Below are 13591 nucleotides of genomic sequence, written 5' to 3'. Positions count from 1 at the left end.
CAAACACAGAAAGCACATTTTTACTTTGGCTTTACCAGTGATTCACTTTATGTTAATTTTTGCCTTCTATCCAGTATAATCTGGAAATAAAACTGAGTTTATAAACTCTAAGAATGATTGAAGACATACTCTAAGTATGTCTGAGTTTATAAACTCTAAGAATGATTGAAGACATACTCTAAGTATGTCTGAGTTTATAAACTCTAAGAATGATTGAAGGATAATAATTACATTTTAAAAATGTGGTTAAATTTGCATTGCGTCTGACTAACTGTAGTCTCATATCCTACTTTTATTAATGGAAAATAATTTGTGCTTTTGAAAAACTACGTTTAATATTTCCTACAAAAGTGCTAAAAGTTTTTTTGATTCTCTTTCTTATTTCTTACGATTGAGGTCTTTTAAGCACACACTTAACATACACACAGAAAATCAAATTTTAGCATGAATTGAAACATGAAAATTATAACACAGTATCTCCTCAGCTGAACATAGAAGTATGATGAAAAATCTTAATTTACATTCTACAAAGCCAATGACAAATCTTGCCAATAGTTCTTAGAGGCAGTTTCGTTGTAAAATGGTCCGTGATTTTATTTCACCTTCCAATATTTTGAATTCTTCAGGACCAAAATGTGGTATTTCTATTAAATCCGTATTCCCAAGTCTATCACTGACATGTTTGCCCTCCTATGAATATCATTGTAGTCTGTGATAGATTACAGTGTCAAGAAACTGATCTTGTTTCAATTTTTAACTCCGTTGGAAGAAATAAAAAATTCCATTTGCTTCCAAGTTGTGGAGAGAAGAAAGAAGACAATTATTCAAAACAGTAGCTTTAATATAATTATTTATGGTTTCTAATTAGTTCTGTTTGTTATTATTTTTAAAACCACAGCGATCCTTTGATAGCAAGTATATGTTGTGTGGGCCAGTGAACCTATTTGTTTAAGTCCATAGACAAGATGTGTATTTATGAAGATTAGGGTTCTTTGCACATAGTATTAGACATACTAAATAGGTAGCGTTGGGATACATTAAATGTATGGTTTGAGTGCAGTTTTTAAAGGCAAACATAAATATTAAAGTTCAACTTCCCCCAAAACCCAATATGGATGTATTTTGGCAGATATGATAAGTAACAGTCAAAAGTAAAAATCAAATAAGTTATGATTTAATATTAATATGGTATCAGTGATTATCCGTAGTCAGTTTTTACAAACTTATTAAAGAGTATTTCACTTCAGACCATTTTTTTGCTTTATTTTGCTTAATTAAATTAGAGGGGTGTGTGTGTGTGCCCCACATTTTAGGAAGGAGGTGCAGCAGTTTGTGTGGAAAATGTGTGTGTGGTCCTAGCTGCCTGATTTTTATCTGAGAGTTAGAAGTGGTATATGCATACATGCAGGTTAGGAGTCCCCAAGGTCTTCCTTTGGCTACTTCCAGCCCCCAACTTCCCCCAGGACTATTATTTTTTAAACCCTAGTGCAAAGTCTGGTCCCCCACAGACTAAATACTGGTTATCACAAGAGATTTTTCCTGCTAGATCTGAATGGACTTGTGGACCAGGTCTATTGATAAACTGTGGTTGGAGATCCAGTAATACAGACCTCCATCTTATAACAGCAAAGAATCCCCAAATGAGGAGACACTTTGCCCCCAAGTCACCATGGTTTTGGTGCTGATGGTTACTTTCCTTCTGCATTAGAATCCTCTCTATATACAGCTCTTGCAATATTTAGGACCCACCAGGATCCCCTGGAATTCATAAGCCTGTGGTTTATGTTGCATGATGTAATGTGGCTCATGAAGCCTTTGGTCCAGGAGTCCTAGAGTCAAGTTTTGTTCTGCTCCTCTTGGATGAGGGACCTCGGAAATGTTGCCTCCCTGATTCTTTCCTTTGTAGAAGGACCCTGCAAATGACATCTGCCTCTCCTGATGGTTTTGTTAACTAAATGACCTAATGTCTATGTGTTTAGGTCTGTTTCAGTCACATACTAAGTGGTCAGTCAGTTATATTGAATTCAGAGTTTATATAATGAGTGTACACATTGTATACAATGAAATCAATGAATTATTATTGTCACTTCTAAGGTGTTGTCTAACCAGTGTGAGGATACACCCCGGGTATTGTTCTTTCTCCTTTATAGCCCCTAGAACTATAACATCACGGAGTCTATAAACAATAGGTAAGTTAGATACCTCAGCAGTAATCACTTTTCTCATATACATCACAAAAATAAACAAAATAATCTACTTTTAGGATGCATAATTAGATAATATTGAACATTGCAAATGCAATAAAAATAATCCTTATTTACTTTGCTTCTTTAAATGACATTATCAAGATAAAAATTTACTAATTTGGCCTTTCCTCTATCTTTGCAAAATTTTAAAGCATTTCCAAATTTGCCTCATTAGCTCTATCACTCCAGGGATGCTTTTCCATCAGTTGAACTTATCTCAAAAAGAAATCATGATATATGCCAACAAAATTATTCACTAGTGTCTTCCCATTTTCACCATATCTGATATTTAAGAAATAATGAAAAATGGCATGTCAATATAATAGAAGACCATTACTACTCAATGTTGGTCAGGCTTCTTCCAAATTCTAAGCAAATTCAACAAAACAATTGTTCCCACAGCCTAGGGTTTTCAATTTTATCCTCATAGTATTTATATTGCATGAAGACTTCCAGAACAGCACGTCTATATGCTTACCACTGAAATCACTGGGAAATGTCCTCCTCACCAATGAGGTGTGAGAAAGGAGGAAAGCAGGAGTGTTTACTTTTCACATATTTTTTTCTGTTATCTACTCTTTTTTTTTCCTTCGTCTGAACATGTTTATATTCTCAAATATTCACTTTCATTGGAAATATTTGACATTCTAATATAACGTGATGCAAATCAATGCAGACTCAAATAGGTTACCAAGATAGAGGCCTGTGACTTATTAGATTTTCTCTTTTCAACAATTTCAAAAATCATTACTTTATGATTCAATTTAAGAAGCATTTGAATAAGTACTTGATATCTAACACTGTACTAGAGGCTTCAGGGATTCCTCCCAAAATATTAAAATAGTTCTTGCAATCAAGGAACTTCAGATTTCATTGGTGTTTATGAGATGTATAAGATTAAATGTCAAAATATATGATAAACATGCTAGATATTAATTCATTCAAGGTCAGAATTGGGAGAGATCAGAATGATACAGAAGACTATTTCATTGAATAATAAACCTGTAAATATATGAAACACTTGAAGTGTATTTGAAACCTAATGATGGTTGCTTTATATTATTACATGGATGAGAGATGGAACAGATAAAGGCTACAATGAAGTGTATTCATTTTATTATTACCTTTTACCAAAGTATTTAACCAAGTGCTATTGACATAAAGAACCAAGAATGTACATCTCTGTCTTTTCTTTGCTCTGGGTATCGCCAGATTCCCATATTAGTGAATAATGAAATGAATAGAGACTCTATAATGTTGTGAAGTTTCTGCCAGAAATAGAGTGTAACAGTAAGAACAAAGGTTTGGTGTTAGAGAATGAGGTACTGTTTGTTATTTTTGACATTTACTGCCTTTCTAATATTGGAACAGTTACTTAATATCACTGAGTCTCACTTTCTCTTTTAGGATGGTTGTAAGAATAAAGCAAGATAATGAATGAAAAGTGTCTAGCAGAATGCATGGCAGAGAATACACATCGATACATAGAAATTTAACTATCACTTGAATTAGGAGACTGGTTTAGGAGCTTTGTAATCTTATGAAATAGAATCTTAGTTGCCTTTTTTTAAAAAATTATTTTTTTGAGACAGGGGCTCACTCTGTCACCCAGGCTGGAGTGCAGTAGCATCATCTCAGCTCACTGCAACCTTGCTTTCCCAGGCTCAAGTGATCCTCCCAGCTCAGCCTCCCAAGTAGTTGAGACTATGGGTACATACCACCATGCCCAACTAATTTTTGTATTTTTTTGTAGAGATGAGTTCCCACAGTATTGCCCAGGCTGGTCTCAAACTCTTGAGCTAAAGAGATCCTCCTTCCTTGGCCTCCCAAAGTACTGGGATTACAGGCATGAGCCAACACACCCGCCATTCTCATTTGTATTAAGAGAAAAATATTGGTTTGCCAAGGCATAACCTCAATTTCCAGGGCTCAACCTTGATTCTTTCACTTCAGCCTCTTGAGTAGCTGGGACTACAAGCATGCACTACCACTCCCAGATAACTTGATTTTTAGAGAAAATAAGATCTTGTTATGTTCCCCAGGCTGGTCTCAAACTTTTAGGCTAAGAGCGCCTCCTGCCTCAGCCACCCAAAGTTCTGGGAGTACAGGCATGAGCCATTGCACCTGGCCCTTCTGTATGCTTTAAATCATTTCTAGATTTTTGTGATACCTAATACAAGGCCTACACATTTATTTGTTTGCGTGGATTCAATGTAGCAACTGGCATACATCAAATTCAAGTTTGGTATTTGGAACTTTTTGGAATTTTTTTCCTGAATATTTTTGATGCATTATTGGTTAAATCCATTAATGTGGAACGTACAGATACAGAGGGCCAACTGTATTTTGGAATCTGCCAGGGTATATATGTGGCGGTGATAGTAGGATATTTTTCCCATGGAATTTGGCCAACACTATAAATAAGGAATTTTTATTTTTTCAAGAGCTGGTTTACAGGCACAGTGCTGAATAAAAGAGACAAAGATTAAAGAAAGAATTACAATAAAGTATGATAGAAAGCATAATATAGTGTTACAATGTAGTCTTTGCGAGGAGGTCTAAACCAGCCAGGGAAGTCAAGGAGAGCATCTCCTTTCAAAAGCAGTAGTATCTAACTTGAGTTCCGAAAGATGCTAGATTAGCCATGCAAAGAGTGAGGATAAGAATATTTGAGGCAGAAAGAAACAATGTATGTGAAGTTCCAAAACTAAGAGAGAATTGTTCTTTGAAACAATTGAGTTTGGCAGGGTTAGAGCTTAGACCTCAGAGAGAGAGAGAGAGACGTTTGGGAAAGATGAGATTGAAATGTTAAAACAGAGACCAGGGAAGGGTTTAGTAAACTATGTCAAAGGTTTATTTTTTAACACAATTCCATGTTGAAGGTGCTCATCATGGAATCAAGACTTATCTCTGAGCCTCATCTTTGATATGCAGCAGTTATAATAATGATTTTTACATTTTAGCAGTGCCATAGCCATGTGGCACTTGGTATGAATGTTCAGCCATCTATGACAATGTAATTATAATACATTCTTTTTATTATGTATCATATGTATTATTTTGTAGCAAAGCCCTTGTGAAATTTAGTATGCTGAGTGTCTGATCATCGTAACCTTTTCAAAATTAGAAAAATAAGTTAGTTTGGCATGACTTCACTAAAAACCACTCCTTTTCCCTGTAAGTGCTAATTCTGTATTTTGTCAGCTATGGTTTTACCAGAAGACAAACTTAAAGTAGCTACTGTGTTATTTTTAGATTTCACCCTTTTTAAAAACATAGGCAACATTTGCTTTAATTTCTCCAGATACTATATTAGCATTCGTCATTCTCGTAGCGTTTACTCACCTAAGCTGCTTCTTGCCTGGGCCAGTAACCAGAACTTCTCTGGTCTCTTATAATCATTTTCTCTCTTTTGTGCCCTCCTTTTATTCTAATCGTATTTATTTGATCATAGTCATTGTTAAAAACATTTACCTTTATAGAAAAAAGAAAAAGAAGATAGGTTTTGAGGACTTATGCTCCCTCTCTCTAATTTTGTTCTACTTTATATGATTCTACCAACTTACCAGGGAATCACAGACTCCTTATCTATTTTATTAAAGGGTTTGAATTATGTGGAACTGATTTATTATGTTTGTCCTTTGATGTACTACAGCCACTCTAAAAACTGCTAAAGATATATTTTTTAAAAATGTTTCTAAACCAGTCACCAGTTTCTCATCTCTGAACTGGTAGTACTGGTGAAGATTTGCAAAATAGCACCCAGAAAATTAGGATTTCTGCATATTTATAAGATGTTAGATTTTAAAAAAACATGAAAATTACATATTTGTGATTTTTGAAAACTACTGAATGCAATCTTGACATATTTATTTATTAAGTACATAAGGAATAACTATAAAGTTACACAAATGTAAAATAATTGCAGAAACAATTCATACTCAAATTTGCTTTTTGCTGTATTACTTCCTGAATGTTTCATTTTGTTAGCATTATTGAGTGCAAATAATTAAACTGTAATTTAGAATATGTAAACTATTTTAATAGAAATTGAGTTTTGTGGTAAAGAAACCCCTTATTTTCCCAGAAAAATAATACTTAAATTCACTTTCGCATTAAAAAAAAATTGGGCTATTCCTAATGGGGAGAAAACCTGGTAACTGGGGTTTAATGCTTTCAGTATTAGCTATAATTGAATGAAAATTGTAAAGCAGTTGTCTTGCATAGAGTGCATTTGAAAAAATAAGATCCCGAAAAAGTCTCATGTCTTTGACTTTTTAATGTATAATTCTAGCGTTTCATTTTACAAAAAGTATAAACACTTCTAAAATTATACTCATTTCAAGGGAATGTCTCTGTTTTCCATGAGGTACCAGAAAAAGCCTTAAATGTTATGTGATGTGCTGCTAGTCATCTAATGAGGCATTTAGTGGAGTATAATTATGACTCTGTTACTCAGTCATTTCAAGTTCTGTCCATCAACATTGTGGACACTTGCTTCTCAAATGAATCAAAAAAAAGTTTCCAGGACCAGGGAGATATAAGTATTGAAACAGTAAGCAACACATTTGCCATAAAGTATAAATGATTGATTGGTCAACAGAAAATGTCATGTCCAGAGCTTCATGGTTGTAGATAAAATAGGCTGTGTTCAGGAAGGGATTCTGTATCTTCAGACCTATCTCAGAAGCTTTCACTGCTTGTTCTTTTGTTTTCCACAAACAGAAATTCCCTTGGCTCTCCAGTAGACTTATAATGTGGTATACTTATAAAAACAACACTGCCACATTTTCCAAGGGCTGTTTCAATCCAGCTGTGATTAACGGTTTTAGAAAGTAATTCCTATGATAAATTAGAAGCAATTTTAGAGTTATTTGCAATCCTTATATCTTCAGAATGTCAATAAGTTTTTCACTAAAAAAATAAAATGGGTTATGTTATTTATCCATTTAGGGTAAATTTTTTTCATTTGTTCCAGGTTAATTTTGATTTCTTTTGAAATAAATGGAAATTATTTTGAGATAAGCTTATTGGTGTCCTTGATTATCTGTGGTGTCTGCATGAAAGAGGAAACATGTAGATTTTCAGGAAGTTAATAGTTCAGTGCAATCAGACTGGCCAATAGAAAGAATAACTGCTCCATAAATAATTGTGGTTGGTTTCTAACTTTGATTTTATTCAGTCTAATAACAAGTATTGTTCTATAGATAATTGTTGATGGTTGCAGACTCTGATTTCATTCAATTAAGCTGGTAACCTTTTAAAGAAACTACTTGGGAGAAAGCCAAGAATCCCAGTGAACTGATTTCTATGGGAATTGAATTGAAATTGTCTTAGCCTCAAAAATGTTTCATGTAGATCCAGCTCTGTTAATTAACCTTTTTCTTAAACTACCCTCTCTACAAATAGAGCCCCAAATGGACAAACATAGCAAAGGACCGTGTTATCTAGATTTAAGTTTTGCTCAGAGCGATTATAAACTTGGAAAACATTAAACATAGGTTTGCAACATACAATAAGTGTATGAGGGATGCTTCTTCTTTATAAATCACATAAAAATTCAGATTCCCTCCCTCCCTTTCCTCTTTTTAAAAAATCACCCATGCGTGTATTCAACAAAAGTAAAACCAGTGTATATTACACAAAGGTTTGCTTTCTTTGTGTCAAATTATCAATCCATAATGGTAAATATTGTGCTTGGAAGACAGTAGGAAACCCAATCAATTTGCTTTCTTTATGTCAAATTATCAATCCATAATGGTAAATATTGTGCTTGGAAGACAGTAGGAAACCCAATCAAACATACTTCTTAACAATAAAGTAGAGAATTGTCATTTATAGTAGTATATTTGGCCTATCACAAATTCTGCTGGTACTGGGATTCCATTGTTTATCTTTTGTGCTCTACAGAGTGGGAGGGACAAAGAGATACATTGTACTGAAAGTATACAGTATGCTTGGAAAAAAGTGTTTACTTAAATAAACAAAACCTTTTCAGTAACTACCAATACAAGCTAGGAAGGTCAAGGTCATAGGTCTCAGTAACCATGTATGTCAGTAAAAGGCATCTTGTGTGTTTCGTGGTTACAGTTAGTCTTTAAAGTTGTATTGTTGATTACCCAAGGAGGAGGTAAGAAGAGAACATTGGTGGGATTTCCTACTTGGAAAAGGTAGAGAGGAAAAAAGGAAAAGTGAGAAGACAAAATTACAGACTCTTCAAAACAGGCTTATTTGATGATCAGTAGTAGGTGTTATCTTTGTATACAGAATTCTAGGGCTGATTTTTGTTAATTCTATCAACTTGAGTAACATTTCTTCATTTCTGAGAAATTAGAATCTACCAAAGTCAGTTTGGAAAAAAACCTGTTAAAATACTGGATTTCAGTAAGTGAAGCTGTCATTTGCTGATGATCTTTGTTCATCCCATTCACAATTCACAAGATTATTTCTAAGGTGGTTTTGATTTACTGACTCTTTCCTTGCTCCGTGAGAGCTGCCATATAACCAATGATTCTAGGCTGTCTCTTCTAGGTTTAATATGCATACCTCGATACCTTGATAGCAACAGTTATTCCTTATATCCTCAGGACAATTAAGCAGAGGAGAGTAGTTAGCTAAAGCAGCTTTGAACAGTGACAGAAAAATGTGTTGGGAATACCTTATAGTCTAAGAAATCTCTAATCTCTGTGGGCTAAAAGCACTATGTAATATGACAAAAAATTGTAACATCATGAGTTTTGTTTTAGGAGAAAAAAAGTGAGATAATTGGCTGAAACAGGCAAGTTTTGAAATTTACTAGCCTGAACAATGATGAATAACTAAAAGTGCTGAATCAAACTGGCCTTTGAATTAAAGCAATATAACATACTGAAGAGGTTCGTCATTTCCAGCAAGTAGGAGGTCCTGGCACACACAGTAAGATAATGTGAAAAATTGGCTTCAAAATCTATGATTTTTGACCTTCTGCAATTCTAACTTAAAATATAATGATCTTTAGTATTTGCATTTTGGAACTTATCTTTTCTCTGTCCCTTACAAAACCACATACATCAATATCCATAGATATTTGGGGAAAATGATCTATAATGGTGTAAATTTAACTTGCAATTCTGACATACTAACTTTTGAATTTTACATAATTAACTCTTTTTATATTTCCAGAATTTTTATACAGACTGTTATAACTTGATAAGAAACTCAACAGTAATTTACACCAGTTCAGGTAACCTACTGAATAGTTTTTTTGTACTTTACAGTCACAACAGTGATTCCATTTTTCAGATTGCTTCACTGGGCTTTCTGCTTCGTGCCTTCTCTAGCCACCCTGGATGATTATATCCTAAGGGTCTATATTCTGAAGGTTTTCTGACACTGGACTTGGTTCTCCATTTCATGTTATTTCTGGCTTTGGGGTTACTTTAGACAGAGATGTTTTCTAGGCTTTTTCTGTGTCTTACTTCTCTTACATCTTTGAATGCATTTAGAGATACTTTAAAAAGATTAAATTGTGCTCAAATATATTCATAAAGCAAAACAAAGAGCTGACTTACATTTGGGGGGACTTTTATAGAGTGGGAGTTATAGACTGTAAGAACATGCCATTCAATTTTAACATCACTTCTATTGAAAAAAGAGATTTATTATATATTACTTTGAGTTACTACATCCTTACTGCATGATTGTGGACAGAATTTGCAGATAGGAAATGTTCTGCAGTGGGTCCTATATTCAGATTTGTGGATTCCAGTTGAGATTTACAGACTGATATAAAAATATAGGGATACATATTTTTATGGCATAATTCTGAGTGTCATAATTGTAATTGTGAATTTGATGCTTACTCTTATAGAATGAAAATTCTTTTATAACTAAGGTAAATCTAATCCTTTCAAAAATATTTTATGCTTACACAAACATCTTTTTGTTCCAAATTATAGTAGTCCAGTAATTAAAGTCAGCCATGGACTAATGTCAGTGGCATTGTTCCTTAATGGTGAAATCATAGGAACTTTACTGCCATAATCATACTTTCATTAATGGAAATATGCTGTACTATAACTAATCAATGAATTTTTCTTTAGTTTTGATTAGTATTTTTCCAGATATTTTAAATTTTCTTCTGGGCATTAGACTTTTTCAAAGTATTGTATAGTATTAATAGTAGTTTTCATGTATTGGATGTCATGTTTAAAACATATTTAAAAGATTTAAGCAGATTCAAAATAAAATAAGTACCATAACAAAAGCATTAGTAGTACTAGCTGGAAAATTAAACTTTCAATTTCATTGGAATATGTTTATAATAACCTTTTCTAAAGATAAAATAAATGTCTAAGGTAAGAAATTGCCAGAATGTGGTATTTATGAAGCATCAATCAGCATTTTCTTATTTTCAAGGAAGGTCATAGCTGCAACCTAGCAGGAATGGTCCCTCCCCTAAGAATGATTCATGTGTGTTAAATAAGAATCACACAGAAAGAATACTTTTAATCCTATTGTACTATCATTAATCTCAGAGACTGACTAACTTGCAAGCACCTTCCTATTTTCCACTACCATGCTATATAATCCCTGGATAGTTGAGGAAGTACAGATTGATTCATTGGCACCTACAGTGTTAGTTTTCTCATCTTTCTCTTAATTTTAGCTTTGCTACAAGCCACTATCAACATTACAGCACACACTAGAATGTATATTTGCAGCGAATTGATGTTATGACTATGGTTAATAGGGATGGCTGCTCCATTTCTGATAACATGGTTCAGTAACAAGTAAACAAAGATGCCTTATTTTCTTTTTTCTTGCCCCTCTCTCATGTACTGGCATAGAAAAACTGTGAGCCTCTCAATAAAAAGGCATGCTGTACATGAACTTAATCTCTGTATCTATTTCAGAGAAGATACCTTTCTCAAATTGGAGTTAGGGTATGGAGTATTTTAGGGGACTTCACTTTTTTTTTTATTTTGAAGTTTTGAGCATAACCATATCTACAGAGTTGTGTTGAAAACGCTTAAAAAAATAAAATATCCTAATCAAGCAAGTTTTATGGAAGTATAGGAGCATGCATTTAGTACAAAATCTTGGTGAGGAAAAATTGGTATCTGACTTTAAAATTTATGAATATGTATAATCATCACATTGGCCAATATACCACTTTTAAGTGACTCCATGTAAATGTATGACTGTTTTTTCAAACATGGATTCAAGTCCATAGTGTTTATTTTCCTTTTATTATCCATCCAAAGTACTAACCAAAATAAAATAACATATAGGTAAATTGGGGAGAAATTTCTGTCTCGGTAAGCTAACTAATTGCTTCAGTTCTTTCAAAAATGTTTGCCTATTTTGAATGGACAAAGTCAAATTTTTAGTGCAAAGGCCACAAGCCTAGTACCGCCATTTGAAGTAATTGCAGCAGCTTCCCCCCACCTCGATTTTATTTTTTTTCTCTATCTAGATGCAAAATACAAAATTTCATTTCAAGAGGAATAGTTCTCTTTTTTTTGCTGATTAAGCTAACCAAATATTCATCTTATTTTCTGTTTTATTTTAGCCCAGGGTCTAACAAAATTGTATAAGAAGTTCTTGGGTCTCAGCCACTTATTTGAGGTAAATACTGTGGTTTAAGAAAAATATTCATGTAACTTAATTTCCTGAGGAAATGATCTATGAAATATTTAACATCTATTTGCTAGCATACTATTTTAGTGCGAATAACCAACTCCAAAGAGAAAGAAATGGCATTCTTTTTCATTTTATTCCAGTGGTGTGTGTCATATTAAAATATGACACATATTTGGGAAAAAAGTATGTAAAATTAAATGTTAAACCTTTAATGCATGATTTTATTAATTGAGCAATGTAATTTCTTGAGAAACATTGCTACCAGATTATGGAAAATATATGATCAAGTTGTTAAGATGGTAAAAAAACTACATTAATTCTTTAAAACTAGGGACATTTATGTATTTGGAGAGTTCTGTTGAGAAAATGAGTAATTTTGTCAACTCATTCATCATGTGCCCTTTATACTCAGAGCTTTAAGAAGAGAATGGTAAGTGATAGTATATCCACTCTTTCTTTGGCATTCAGACAGTAACTTGTTCAATTAAAAATTCTTGTTAGGTCAGACATAATGGATTCTTGTTGTTACTTTAGTATTTATTCAATGAAAGGGATCAATATTTTTGGCCCTAAGGGAGCTGCACTGATAAGAGACTCTGCAGTAAGTCTCTCTGTTCATTATAAACTTTTGGCTGGCAGGTACAGTGTCTGCTGTATGACCAATTTTAATTAGAACATCAAGGTGGAATGAGAATTCAGATATTCTTTTTTTTTCTCTTTCTAATTGCTCGTATGCTTTTTAATAGCTTTTTACCTTCTCCTTCCTTTTCTCTTATGAGTGCCCTTTTTATAAAGTATTTCTTAAAGGGAATTTGAGAACAGTAGGTCTGATTTTGAGATATTTTGACTATTATCCACTTGATCCCATGTGTTTCAAGTTTGAGTAGATTAAATCTGATCATGGTTGTGTGTGGCCTGGTTGTACCAGATAGGTAGAGAAATAATCATCTTTCATTGTCATAGCCACCTTTGCCAAGTTTTAAATGTATCTGTGTTTAAATTTAATGAATTGATATGTAATTTTTTTTTCAAGCACGGCATTAAAGAAAGCCGTAAAAATCTCTACTTTGCTTTGCTACTTCAAATAGTTTCTAAATATGGCCTAATGCTCTATATGAATAATACAGTCATTTTCAGAATAGGCTGTCACATTTAACAAGCTCTAAATTTGGCTAGATCTATTGTTTTACAAATTAAAACAAGGTGCAGGTCTGCCTTCCCCCCAACAGAATCTTAACCAGACTATCACATTTGATCTGCTACATGATTTATTAACTTGTCATTTAATTCATTTCAGTAAAAGACTTAATTCAGATTATAGATTTGAGAGCTGGCAGAATCCTTTACAAATCATTTAGTTTTGCTCCCTTGTTTTACAAAGAAACTGAGACCAAGAGAAATTAAGTGGCATGCTCAAAGTTACGTGTCAAACAGTTGCTAGAGAAACCCGTTCCTCTAACTCAGTTTTCTTTTCAAAATAACATGTCGAAGAGATTCGTTGCTATGTATAAGAAACAATACTTGTTCTAAATTTATTTATTAATAGATAAGCTGATTGGTTTTCAGGCCCCAATTTGCTTAGAGTTAAAACATAATCATTTAGACCTGTGGCACATGCAAAATAAGAATCATGTTTAAAGGTCAGAATGCGTAAAGGTTAAGTGTCAGAGGCCCAGAAATAAGAGGTACAGGTTTAAAGCCTAAACTTAAAATTGTAGACT

The 13591-nt window shown here is 33.4% G+C and overlaps 1 protein-coding gene across 50 annotated transcripts in view; it reads left to right on the top strand.

Moving 5' to 3' along the window:
- The window catches only part of ADGRL3 (adhesion G protein-coupled receptor L3), an 850050-nt gene that overhangs the window by 56980 nt on the left and 779479 nt on the right, over positions 1–13591 (top strand). The window lies entirely within an intron of this gene.

Source organism: Callithrix jacchus, chromosome 3 (genome assembly GCF_049354715.1).
Source record: "Callithrix jacchus isolate 240 chromosome 3, calJac240_pri, whole genome shotgun sequence".
In the NCBI taxonomy this organism is placed as follows: domain Eukaryota; kingdom Metazoa; phylum Chordata; class Mammalia; order Primates; family Cebidae; genus Callithrix; species Callithrix jacchus.
The sequence above is the reverse complement of the archived record's forward strand: the minus strand, read 5'-3'. Positions and strand labels throughout refer to the sequence as shown.